This window comes from Chiloscyllium punctatum, chromosome 16 (genome assembly GCF_047496795.1).
Source record: "Chiloscyllium punctatum isolate Juve2018m chromosome 16, sChiPun1.3, whole genome shotgun sequence".
In the NCBI taxonomy this organism is placed as follows: Eukaryota; Metazoa; Chordata; class Chondrichthyes; order Orectolobiformes; family Hemiscylliidae; genus Chiloscyllium; species Chiloscyllium punctatum.
Window position 1 is genome coordinate 67,724,956 of NC_092754.1, and position 11,108 is coordinate 67,736,063.

Sequence of the window (11,108 nt, forward strand, 5' to 3'; positions counted from 1 at the left end):
GTTGATGCTGAGTGCTGCTTGGCTCAATGAGAGTGTTTTGGAGTTGGGTGAAAACAGAGGGAGATGAGACAGGGAGAAGGTGACGCTGAAACTCAGTTTTAGTTCAGGCCATTCAGAATTTCGCATGGTCCCAATGGGAACAGCCAATTTGTAAGCAACACTGTGGAGTATTTGTTAACAGTTTTTAAAGTATAATATATCAGCTTAAGTAAAGATTGGGGCTATTGATTATAATGGACATGTTTGAAGTGAAGGAAGGTTGAAAGCTCTTTTAAATTCTCTTAATGGGAGTAACTAGCTGAATCTAGAGAGACATTGAGACAGGAACCTTCAGACCCATGGCGGGCTCCTCTTGTACAATGTGGGAAATAAGGGACGGTTCTCGTGTCCCTGACGGCTATGTGTGTAGGAAGTGTGTCCATCTGCGCTACTGGGAAACTGCTTTTCAGAGCTGGAGCTGTGAGTGGACTCACTGTGGACCATCTATGATACTGAGAATATTATGGACAGCACGTTTAGTGAGTTCGTCGCACTGCAGGTGAGGGTTACACAGGCACAAAGGGAATGGGTGACCATCACATCAAGTTAAAGGCTCAGCAAGGGACTGCAGGAGTCCCCAGTGATCATCCCCTTCTCAAACAGATACTGTATACCGGTTGGAATTCTGTTGGGGGTGAATGGGTGGGGTGGCCTCTCTGGGAAATCAGCAACAACCAGGGTCATGACACCACAGATAGCTCTGCTGCACCGAACAGGAGGAAAGACTGTTGCAGGTCTATAGTGACATGGGATCAATTGTCAGAGTAAGGGCAGGTACTTCTGTGGCCACAGACATGAATCAAGGATGGCGTGTTACCTCCCTGGTGCTAGGATCTGTAATAGCATGGAGTAGCTACAGTGAGTTCTATAGCTGGAGGGTAAATAACCAATGGTTGAGGAACACACAGAAATCAATGATATCGCGAAACAAAGGGATGAGGGCCTGAAATATGTATAAAGGAAAATCAGAGATATGTTAAAATGAAAAGTAATAATGTCAGACTTACACCCAGTGCCATGTGCTAGTGAGAGCGGGAATGAAGAGGATAGATCAGCTGGATGTGTGGCTGGAGAAATAGTGTATCAGAGAAGCGTTTAGATTTTCCAGGCACTGCGACTGTTTCTGGGCTAGGTGAGACTTGTACCAGCCTGACTGGTTACCCCTGGGCAGGGCTGGGAGATATCTCTTGGTGGAGTGATTGCCAGTTCCATTGGTAAGATTGTAACTAGTCTGGCAGGGGGTTGGTAGCTGAAGAGTGGCTTAGATGGGCCAGATTCAGGTCAGGGAATGGGAGATAGAGTATTCGTGATGCAGGCAACACCTCAGAAAGACAAAGGAAAGGAGAATTAAACGAGGATTGAGTCCTCTTCATCCATCAGTCCTGCCATCCCAGGGGTGAGAGTCAACAAAATATGAGGCCTTCTAAATGTCTATGACTCTCAGCAAAATCGTGGAAATCTGAAATAAAAACAAAAAAAACTTGCTGGAGATCCTCAGCAGGTCTGGCAGCATCTGAAATGGTGACAGTTTCAGGAAACATTGCAGTTTTGAAGACATTGTATAATGCCATCCCATTACGTCCACTACTCCAGGCAAAATGTCCTCAGCCCCTCCTTATGGTTCACATGTTTCAATACTGGCAGCACCCTTATAAATGTTTTCTGGACTTTTTCAGGTTTCCCAACATCTTTCCTATAGCAGGGATACAAGAATGTAAAGCAGTCTGGGCATTCCAAAAGTGGCTGAGCCAATAAATTGTACAACTGAACCATGATCTCCCAACTCCTAAACTCAATGTACTGCCCAATAACAGCTATCATACCAAACACCACCTTCACCGACCTGTCTACCTTCAGCCCCACTTTCAAGTAACTATCAAACCACTCTGCACAGTGTATTTGTTCGTCAACACTTCCCAGGAACTTGTTATTATGGGGCTGAGTCCTATCTTCCTGAAATCGGGGAGACTAGAATTGAATGTAGTATTCTAAAACTGTCCTCACCAATGCCCTGTACAGCCACAACGTGACCTCCTAACTCTTATACTCAGTGACAGAATCCATACAGTGTGGAAGCAGCCCATTCAGCCCATGAGACCTTACCAACCATCAGAATAGCATCCCACCTGAACCATGTAACCCAGCATTACCCACAGTTAATCCACCTAACCTGCACCTCTTTGGATTTTTTGAGGAAACCAAAGCGCCCAGAGGATGCCTGTGCAAACACAGAGGGAGAATGTGCAAACACGACACAGAGTGGAATCAAACCCAGGTCCCTTTATTGATGAGTGCACAGACCAATAAAGGTCAGCGTCCGACATGCAGTCTTCAGCACCCAGTCTCCCTGAAACTCGACTTTCCAGTAACTATGCAGTTCTGAGCTCTTCAGAGGGATTGAAAGTGAGGAGGAGAAAACAGGAACAGGGTTGAGTTGTAGATCCATAAAATAACTCTCTGTTCCCGTCTCTCTGTTTCCCTCCCCCTCTGTTCCACTCCCCGTTCTCTGATTCTCCCCTGCCTCTGCCTGTCCTCCCCTGCCCCCATCTCTGTCCTCACCTGTGCGACCACTCTCAATCCACACATCCTCTCTTCCCCCCCACCCTCAGCCCACCCTCTCTGCCTACTCCCCCCTCCCTCTCACCTAGTTCTGTGTACCCCAACCACAGGGAAAGGACCTTGTCTATTTGCCCTCCACATGACCGGCTAATTTTATAAATCTCTATCAGGTCACCCCTCAGCCTCCAACGCTGCAGGGAAAACACCCTATCCAACGCTGGCAACATCCTTGTAATTCTTTTCTGACCCCTTTCAAGTTTGAGAACATCCTTCCGATAAGAAGGAGACCAGAATTGCTGGAATATTTCAAAAGTTGCCTAATCAATGTCCTGTACAGCCACAATATGACATCCCAACGCCTATATTACATTCTCTGACCAATAAAGGAAAGCATACCAACTGCCTTCTTCACTATCCTATCCACCTGTGACTCTACTTTCGAGGAACTATGAACCTGCCACAAAGGTTTCTTTGTTTCGCAACACTCCCCAGGAACTTACTATTAACTGCAAAAGTCCTGCTAAGGTTTGCTTTCCTAAAATGCAGCATCTCACATTTTTGTAAACTGAACGCCTCAGCCCATTCGCCCATCTGATCCGGATCCCGTTGTACTCTGAGGTAATCTTTTTCACTGTCCACTACACTGCCAATTTTGATGTCATCTGCAATCATGCTAACAATACCTCTTATGTTCACATTGATATAAATGGCAAAGAGTAGTGGATTCAGCACCGATCTTTGTGACATTCCATTGGTCACAGGCCTCCAGCCTGAAAAGCATCACTCCACCACCACTCTCTGTCTTCGACCTTTGAACCAGTTCTATATTCAAATGGCTCGTTCTCCCAGTATTCCATGAGATCTAAACTTGCGAACCAATCTCCCATGAGGAACCTTGTCGAACGCCTTACTGAAGTCCATGAAGATCATGTTATCCGCTTTGCTGCTACTTCAGTAAACTCAATCCAGTTCATGAGACATGATTTCACACACACAAGGCTGTTATTGATATCCAGAACTTAACTCTGTACATTGGGGTCTGCGTCGCCCAGTTATAGGAGTTAATATTCTGGATAACGTTCACGTGCACCAGCTTTGTGTTGGTGACTGTGTATTGAGTCTTGTTAATAACGCCAACACAGGTGAGTTCCTTTTGAAAGGCAGTCCCGATATCCCTAGCCCCTCCCACCTGCTCTGTCTCCTCCATCCCCACCGTAGACAGGAAGTACGAGGAGCTCATGGAGTTTCCATGTGAGTGAGTTTGAGCAAATCTTCCTTTCTTTCCACAACCCCACTATGAAATGGTGGTAGTGTCCTTTCCTCTGGACCAAGAGGATCGGGTTCAGAGTTTGGTAACAGCGGTTTTGAAGAGGCTGATTGGAAAACATGCCCAAGCCACCAGGCCATACTGTCTCCCAGCTGTCCCTGCCTGAGTCTCCAAACAGAACCTTCCTGTAGTTTCTCTCCTGTCAGACTCTACCATTACTCAGTTTGTCCAGTATTCCCTCCTACTGCTGCACTGATCCTGTCCCTCATTGACCTGTCCATCCCCCAGTGTCCTCCACATTCATTCATTGTTTACAATCCCATTATTTCCCGTCCTCCAGCCCCGCCGCCTCCACTCTATTGGGCAGCAGCTGCTGTCAATCACCCAGGCTCCTGTGTGATCGAGAGCATGTTCCGTAGGAAGGGAGATCAGTGCACGGGCGCAGTGCTGGCCAGTTGGTGGCGTATGTGCAGGGCTGGTCAGTGCCAGGGAGGGAGGCTGTGGGAGTAATCTGTCATTAGCAGCTCCCTTCCTTCTTTCTTCTGAGGACACAACCCAGGGGAATAGCCCTTTGCCTGATATCCTGACGAGTGGTCAAAGTATCAATGGGGGAGCATTTTACAGCAAGTTGTCAGAACTCTTTTGAATAGTCAGGATTGTTATGGAAAATGACAAGGATGGGCCTCTAATTAGAGTTCTAATTTGGTTAATTTTAGTTGAACCAGATATGATTTGGCCAGTGTGTGCAGAATGGTTCTCATCAGAGAATGGGGGTTCCAGGAGATGGGGGGGGGGGGGGAGGATTCACCAACACCCTGGAGGCTCCACGTCAAACTCATTGATTTGGATCTTAGTCTGCAGACAGCAGCTCGGAAACTGAATTCAAGGCGAGGAGAGAGATTGTGAGAACTGGGTGTGGAGGAAAGGAGGAATGAGATTGGTTTGGATTTCAGTTAACAAGAGAGAGAAATTGTGAGACTGAGATTTAAAGCTTTGGAGGAACATGGAAACTACAATTTAATACTATCACTGTCTTATAAAGTTCCATCCTGTATTAATAATGGTGACTTGTTTTCTCTGTTGTAGGGTACGGAAAGGGTGGATTTGCAGATGAGAAATTCAAATTGAACTTCATGTTCAGATCTGATAGTGACTTGATCCGTGCCGATCTGAATATCATTGGCCTTTTCATCTGGAAGGAAACGTGTGCATTCTGTCCGTGGGCGAATATTTCAAATCTCAGTGTGACTGGAAAAAAGTACTAAGACACAGCCAAGTCCGTGTTAACGTGCTTTGTGGCTTTGAATGGAGGCTGGTTCTCAGGATTATCTCCGTGGCAACGGCAGTTTAAAAAGTCTAGTTCAATTCAGCACTTTGTGTTTAAACAACACACCCCTCCCAACACCTCCGTGGCTCAGTCAAGTACTTGACAGGTGCTTCAGTTTCGGTGGGGTTGTCTGTCAGGATTCTCATGTGGAGGAGCCGGTCTTGGAATGGGGTGGACAAAGTGAAAAATCACACCACACTAGGTTATAGTCCAACAGGTTTATTAGGAAGCACTAGCTTTCCAAGCACGATGTAATTTTTAACTTTATCAGGTTCATCTCTATGCTGACAGACTTCTTCAGATAAGTACTTCAACAATTAAATAGGCCATATGTTCACCATGCAATAGGTTTCCTCGAGCAGTGTAAAATGCTATTCTTGCCCTGGGGATAGCTGCTCATTTGTAGACCCAGTCAAAATCCCATCAAGCTTTTTGTTGATCTTTAAAGTTTTTCTAATCTCCTAGTTTCTCCTTGGTCTTTGCCAATTTGTATGCCTTCTATTTCAATTTGATAGACTCCCTTATTTCCTTAGACACAAATGGCAGATTACTCCTTTTCCAACAGTCCTTCCTTTTCACTAATATATATAATTTTGCTGTGCACTTTGAAAAATTACTGCCTCATCCTGTTGTAGTCTACTTTGTTTGAGCACAGGATCTTGGGATTGGATTTAATCTTCCAGCTTGCCATCTGTGTTATAAACTCAACCAGACTTCTCACATATTCTTAAAGTGCCTCTTTGGATTCATTCTAATCTTCTCAGCCAAGGTTCTTTCATATCCACTTTGTCGTCCTCCTGATTTCCATCAAAGGTAAACTCCTATATCCCTTATTGTGCGCCAGGCACTCCCTTGATCCCCCTTGCCTTTGCCTGAGCCACGCATCCCTCTTTTTTCCAGTCAATGCCGAAATATCTCTTTTCATCCTGGGTTCCCCATTCCTGCCAACCTTGCCCTTCACTGTCACAGGAACATATAGACCTTGAACTCTAGCTATCTCACGTTTAAAGGCTTCCCACTAGCCAGCGGGCCATTTACCTACAAGCAAATTACTCCAGTCGACCCCTGCAAGATCCTGTCCAATCCCATCAACATTCCCCTTGTCCCAATTTAGAACTTAAACCTGTGGAGCAGCTTTGTCCCTCTCCATAGCTATTTGAAAGTTAATAGGACGATGGTCACTGGTCCCAAAGTGCTCCCCCACTGTCACCTCAGTCACCAGTCCTGCTCTGTATCTCAAGAGTTGTTCGAGTTTTGCCCCTTCCCAAGTAGGACCGTCTACATGCTGCTGGAGGAAACTTTCCTGAATTCACTTATCGGATTCCACTCCATCAAATCCATTCACGCTCTGGCAGTCTCAGTCTGTTACAAAAATTAAAATCCACTCTTATGACAACCATATTGCTCCTGCATGTCTCCCTTCTCCCTGCATATTTGTTACTCAAATTCACGTTGACTATTTGGAGGCCTATAGTACAACACCGGTGACATCATCATCCACTTCCTACTTCTTAGCTCCACCCGCGAAGCCTCACTGGATGATTGGTCAGTGATTATATCTCTGATTACTGCTGTGATAATCCCCTTAATCAGAAATTCAACTCCTCCCCTCCTTCCACCATCCCTGTCCCGCCTAAAGCACCTGTACCTGATTCGTGAAGCTGCCAGTACTGACCCTCGCTTAGCCATGTTTCCATAAAGGTTATATTATCCCAATCCCATGTTCCTATCCACGCCATTAGTTTTTTGGTCTTCCCTGCCAACCCTCTTGCACAGAAATAAAAGTAGTTTAATCCAACAGGCATTCCTTACTCCTTATCATGTTCCAGCCTGACCTGTCTCTTCACTTTATTGTTTCTGATTACTGTATCTCCTACCAGTCTCCTTCTTGCCTCCCTGATCATGACAGTATTGCTCCTCGCCAATATAGTTTAAATCCTCCCTTGTCGCATAAACAAAATTCGCCAACAAGATACTGGTCCCCTTCCCAGTGCATGCACCACCTGTCCCTCCTGATCAGGTCAACTCTGTCACAGAAAAGACAACAATGTAAAAATCTGAACCTCTCTGCCCACCACCCCTGCACCGATTCTTTAGTTACTTATTTATCTGCCATATCCTCCTGTTCTTACTTTCATTAGCTCACTACAATGGAAGTAATCAGGAGATTACCACCGTCAAGGTCCTGGTTTTTAACTTTTCTCCCAGCTCTCACTAATCACTCTGTACGACCTCATTCCTACATCTACCCGTGTCATTTGTGCCAAAGTGCATAATGATTTCTGTCGGCTCCCCCTCCCCCTTGAGAAAGTTCTGCAGCCGCTCGGAGACATCCTGGACCCTGGCACCTGGGCGGTAACTCAACATTCTGGATTCCCATTTGAGGCCACAGAATCTCCAATCTGTCCCTCTAACAATCGACTCTCCTATCTCTAAGGTCCTGTTAACTGTTACCCTTTCCCACTGTGCCCCAGAGTCAATGGTAGTGCCACCAACCTGGCTACTGCTGCTTTCCCCTGGAATGTATTTTCCCTGAACAGTATCCAAAGCGGTGTACTTGTTTTCACAGGGAATTGCCACAGGGGATTCCTGCATTCTCTGCCTACTCCGTTCGCCATTCCAGGTGGTCGCCAACCTCCTCTCTGTCTTGAACACAACAGTGAGCAAGGACTCCTGTTGGATTAAATTGCCCTTATTTAAATGCAACAGGACAGATAGGTAAGCCTGATGTACTCATAGCATGGATCTTAACGCGGGACTGGGATATTATAGTCATTACAGAATCATGATTGGGGCAAGTCTTGGGTGTGACCACAACACGAAAGCTCTTATCTATGAAGTTCTCAATATCTCAGATGATCCTGAGGGCATCCAGCTCCAGCTCCCGAACACGGTCTCCCAGGAGTTGCAGCTGGGTGCATTTTCCACACGTGTAGTTACCAGGGACTGTGGGAATTTCCCTGAGCTCCCCACATCCCGTAGGAGGAACGTTCAACAGTCCTAACTGCCATCTCCATTGCTGCAAGACTAAAGTTGAAAGGACTATATTTGAGCTTGCCTGTAGTTTTCGCTGAGCTGCTGCTTTCCAAAACCTCTTCAGCCAAACATTACGACTGACTCTGCTACCAACCGCATGTCTCTCTACCCCTTCACATTTAGTTTTGGTTAGGGAAGGAGGGAGACACTGCAGTGATGTAGCACTTGGGCATTAAGCACTCCTTGACACCTGGCCACTGACTACCTTCTCTCCATCCAAGATCACTGATTGGCCTTGGAAGATGTCTTACTGAGATTTTTCTTCTGGTAGTGCTAACTGCGCTGATGCTAATCTTCACCCCGACAGCCAATCTTGGAACTTTCTGTCTAAGAGTACTGCATTTATTAATTCCTTGAATCCATCGACTGCATTCCAAACTGTGTCTCACTCCACAGCGAGAGAGGTTGATGTTCCAGTGAATACAAGGCTATTGTAAAAATGATACAATTCGACATAGGAGCAACAGTATGTCTATCCGCTTACTGAGTCTGCTTTTTCACTCAATTCGGTGAGAACTATTTTGATAATTCCCCCCATTCCACTTGTCTGCATTTTCCCCATAAACCTTGTATGAGAATGTCTGCCTCAATCCTAAAGATATTTAATGTGCCAGCCTCAACAGCCCGAAGAATTTTTGAAAATGATTTCCCTCTCACTGATGTGAGACTTGGTGGTCTTTAAGCCCATGCGGTATTTCTAGCACTCTGTTTGAAAGTTGTATCAATATTAGATATTATCCTGTCCTATCACACCATTCTGTGGCCAGAGGCAAAACAAAAATGAAAAGTTAAGAGACTGTAATCTCCTCACGTCAGCCTAAGATACAGCGCATCCTGGTCTGTGTATTTGCCTACTCTCTATCCCGCAAAAGCTTCCAATTCTTTGTCAGCTTCTGTATCAATTCACTCAAGGATCACACGGTCACTCTACTTGAATCCAGGAACTCCTTCTTCAAACTAAAGACCGAAAGAAAGTCAGTGTTTAACATATTCGCTGAATCCGTGTACAGGCTGCCCCCTTTGTCCCTAACACTCCCCATTCTCTCCCGCGTTATCCTGTTCCCCTTAATGACCCGAAAGAATGTCTTTGAATTCTTGCTAATCTCTACCCTCGAATGTTTTAACTCCCCGCCAACACTTCTGCTCTTCTACTGACTTTTTAAGTTTAGCCCTACACTTTCTATATTCTTTTCGGACCTCCATTGACCTGCTCACTTTGTAACTGCGTTAAGCTTCTCTTTCCTTATTAATTCTGTTTGGAATTTGTGTCGACACCCGAGGTTCTCTGGGCTTGTGTTCCTAAAATTCATCTTCGGTTAAACATGCTGGGCTGATACTGTCATCAATTACATTTTGATCAAGTGACCCCCAAACTCGCACCCCACGCTGTTCTGCTACAGTTGCACCCAGAAGCATCTGTACTTTGGCCAGATCCTGTCATATTTTTTCATAAAATCGGTCTCCCAAATCCAAAAAGCTTTTATTTTTCAAACTTGTTTGGGTCTTTTCCTTAGCAAACCCAAAACATAGGAGTCACGGTCACTAGTCCTTTCATGCTCACCCCAATCCTGCCTGCAACATCTGACTGACTTCGTTCCCCACGATGAGGCCCAGCACAGCCCCGCCCATTGTTGTATCTGCTACACGTTGACATAAGAAGCTCCCTGGAATAAATTTCAAGGCATCTGTCCCCTCTTAAAAATGTTATCACTGCCCGAATGAATGTTTGGAAGTGAAATGCCCGATTATAATGATCCTATTGTTGTATTAGCACACCTCAGTAATTGGTTCAATATCAGCTGCTGTACTTTCTTTTGTTTGGGATTATATCCCCAGCGGTGTGTCTTCATGGTTTTGATCCTGAGCTCTAACCACCAAGCCTCATTAGATCCTTCTTACTGCAGTAACTAACTCCACAATTAATAATGCAACCCCATTTCCTCTTTTTCCACCTCTCGTGTCGTGCTTCTAGATCTTGTACCACAGGACATTGAGTTGTCAGCCCTCACCTCCTCAAACACATCTCTGTGATGGCAAAAATATCACACTTCTCCATTTCACCTCATTCCGTTATCACACCTGCTTATCCGATAACATTCCCAGCATTAAGGTAAACGACATCCAGCCTGGAATGTAACACCTGGAATACTCTATAACGCGGAGTTCTTTAGTCATTCATTGTTTGTTCTCAAGCTGCCCAATTCATGAACCAAAACTGTAACTCTGGGAATGAATGAATATTTGTTGAATTGTAATTTCTCTTTTAATAACTGTATTCATCAAATGCAACTTACCAGAAGTAAACAGTCAGCTCCACATGCAATGAGTTTCTGCTGATTAATTCCCTGTTCAGTGTGCAGAGGGGAGAGCTCTAAGTAATGGAGAAAGTGAAAACTGTAGGTACTGGGGATCAGAGTCGAAACGTGTGGCGCTGGCAAAGCACAGCCATTGGGGCAGCATCTGAGGAACAGGAGAGTCAAAGCTTTGGGCATCAGCAGTTCATCAGGATCTGCAGTTCTCACTTTCTCCATTACTTAGTTCTGGAAAGTTGCATTTGATGAATACAAAGGAGGATGAGAGATGACTTGATAGAGGTGTATAAGATGACGAGAGGCAAATATAGAGTGGATAGCCAGATACTTTTTCCCATGGTGCAAATATCTATCACAAGGGAGAAAAACCTAAAGGTAAGTGGAGGAAGGTTGAATGGAGATGTCAGAGGTAGGTTCCTTTCACAGAGAATGGTGGATGTTTGGAATGTACTGCTGGCAACTGTAGTAGAGTCAGCTGCATTGGGGATATATTAAGAGACCATTGGATAGGCAATTGAATGATAGCATAATGAAGGGTATGTCGGTTAGTCTGATGTTAGAGTAGGCT

General features: G+C 45.2%; 1 long non-coding RNA gene across 3 annotated transcripts in view; it reads left to right on the forward strand.

The window, feature by feature from the left end:
* Positions 1-11,108, forward strand: part of LOC140487197 (uncharacterized) — a 51,217-nt gene that overhangs the window by 38,437 nt on the left and 1,672 nt on the right. For all 3 annotated transcript variants that reach the window (XR_011962744.1, XR_011962743.1, XR_011962745.1), the window contains one exon: positions 4,952-8,737. This is a non-coding gene — a long non-coding RNA (uncharacterized lncRNA). The remainder of the gene's footprint in view (positions 1-4,951; positions 8,738-11,108) is intronic.